The sequence below is a fragment of the Hipposideros armiger genome, unplaced genomic scaffold (genome assembly GCF_001890085.2).
Source record: "Hipposideros armiger isolate ML-2016 unplaced genomic scaffold, ASM189008v1 scaffold_1013, whole genome shotgun sequence".
NCBI classification, from domain to species: domain Eukaryota; kingdom Metazoa; phylum Chordata; class Mammalia; order Chiroptera; family Hipposideridae; genus Hipposideros; species Hipposideros armiger.
Genome location: NW_017732363.1, coordinates 445433 through 448317, shown reverse-complemented (window position 1 = coordinate 448317; position 2885 = coordinate 445433).

Sequence of the window (2885 nt, the reverse complement as noted above, 5' to 3'; positions counted from 1 at the left end):
TTTATGACAGCCCACATGACTAAAACAACACATAACCAACAAACTATTAATATACTGAATACATAAAAAAACTCTTACAACTCAATCAGAAAAAAGCAAACCAAATAAAAAATGGGTAGGTAGAGTATTTGCACAGACATATCACAAAGAATAAATACATAAGGCAAATAATTATATGAAAAAATGCTCAAGCTCATTAGTAGTACAAAGTAAGACCATGAGGAGATATAATTCATATTCACTAACTGACAAAAAAAAATAGTGTGGTAATATCAACTGTAGTGCAGATGTAGCACAATGGACATATTTTACTATTCAGGCTTAAAATTGGCACAACTATCTTGGAAAACCATATTGTGAAATCAAGCATTCCCACACTCTAAGATCTGGCAAAACTTTACCTAAACACAGTCTATCTGACAGGAGAGGTTTTCATCTATGTGTATTGGTAGGCTAATGTGTCAAGGAGATGCTACAGTGCCGTTGGGGTTGTTCAGTGGGGCAAGAGCAGCCGCAGTCTCAAGCCAGTCTCAGGTCAGTGCCACGATGTAAAAGGATGGGGAAGCACCACTCAAGAGAACTTCTGGCATATGTGCACCAGGAGGTATTTAACAAACATTCATAGCAGCTCAATGGAAGGCGGATGATTAAATAAACTGTGGTATAGTCACAGAATGGAATACTATATGACATTGGAAATGGATGAACCCCAGCTAAACAAATGAGTTGTCAAAAATACTCGAGTGACAAAATCAAGTCTGAAAAAGCTGCATCATACCATTACCATTTTTATAAGAGTCAGTACAAATCAAAGCAAAAAAAATATTGTTTAGGGATAAGTAAGTAAGTAAGTAAGTAAATAAATAAATAAATAAACAAAAAATAAAAAACAACAACACATTAGCCATAACTGTGGCATACAATCTCTTGCCTAATTCCAAGGTAAAGTGAAGTATAATCCTCTTGTGTGCCTGAAAGGAGAGAAAACTCCACTAGATTTACTGAACATTAAAATCTTGACCTCAGGGACAGTGGATCAAGCAAATAGGTAAACCCAAGTTATGGTACAGAGCAGAGGTTGATATAATAAAAATAAGTCACATTCTATAAAAATAGTGTTGAATGGTGTAGTGGGTGGGATTCTGCTGATTTTGTCTGTTCAGCCCTACTTTCACTACCTCTTCTCTAAGAAGCAGAATTCCTGTTTTATTTTACACAGAGATATTTATATTTTATGTTATACCTATTTCATATTGTGAAATGAACTGATGTCCACTAGTCCCCTTCCCTTTGTACACAAGGATGGCCTTATGACTCAGGCCAGACCATACAAACTCCTCCTGGAGCTACTGAGGAAAACTGCAGTGTGTTGGTTAAACTAGCAAGATATATATATATATCTGAAGGCACTTGCAACCATCTTTGTCACTATCTGGAGGAAGTCTATTCTGAGACAAGGAGCAAGAGATAATATCAAGTGATTTTGTTTCAGCCTGTGGCTCCAGTTACCCCTAAAACCACCTGCAAACCAGGATTTCCAAGAAAATTAAAATAATACATTTCATTTTTTTCTTAACCTAATCTGTGTTGGAATCTGTCATTTGCAATCAAAGCAATTCATAATAATCTAGAGGAGACAGATCATATAGATTCTGAAGGTTTTCTGAGAATTATATATAGAGTGCATGGAAGAACATTCTAGGCAGAGCAGGCTGAGTGGCTCAGTTGGTTAAGAGTTGCCTTAAGAGCACGAGCTCTGAGCAACAGGGCAGCCGGTTCAATTCCCACATGGGCCAGTGAGGCTGTGCCTGAGCTTAGCTGTCAGTGAGCTGCCAACAGGTGGCAGGATGGCTCAGCTGGTGTAACAACAAGACTGCCTGTTCGACTGCGGGGTATGCTGGCCCGCAACTAAGACTGAACTCGGCACCTTGAGCTGAGCTGCCGCCCGAATGACTCAGTGGATGGAGTGTGCGCTCTTAACAACAAGGCTGCTGGTTTGACTCCCGCATGGGATGGTGGCTATGCCCACCTGCAACTAAGATTGAACACAGCACCTTGGGCTTAGAGACCACGAGCTGCCAATGGGTGGCCGGATGGCGACAGACATCCTCCACAACAAAGACTGAAGAACAACAACTTGACTGGTCCCCGTCGCCAATTCCCCAACACTGTTCCCCTCCCCCAATACCCCAATAAAAAAATCTTAAAAGAAAAAAACATTCTAGGCAAAAAGAGGCAAAAGGGAACTGCATAAAGTCTAGCTCAGTTAGGAACATCAGATGTGTGCAAGCTTGTATGGTGACAAGGTAAAATGTGTTTATTGGTGTAGGAAGAGGGAGCATTATGAAGAGAGGCTATAGATATAACCAACGTCCAGGTCATGAAGAGTCATATGTATTAACGAAGTAAATAATTTTAATCTAGCTGTAGCAACTAAAATAGTAATATTTTGGTCTCCTTCTCCCAATTTCCTGTTTTATTTCTCAAGTTTCCTATCTCAAAACACAAATTATAATATTGGGATTGGAATATTGGAATGTTGTGGGTCCAGTCTTAAGAATTCCCCAGGTGTTGTAACAATTTTTCCTGATTAATTAATTAATTCTTTTTTTAACCTTCCTTTTATAAAACAGGCACTTGACATCTACAGATATGAATTTTGCTGGGTTACAAAACGTACCTAAATGAGAGTTAAATCTCAGGCTCTAGCTTGAAACCCTCTTGGGTGATTTTAGAGAGAAGGGAACATCTCAAAGGCACAAAGTCTCTAGTATTACAATCTAAGCTGTCTATGTTTTTCCTGTCTCTACACCCTGAAATGTACACCCGCACAGAGACCTTGCTCCTTTACAGAAACGTCTAGTACTTTTCAGTCTTCTAATAAC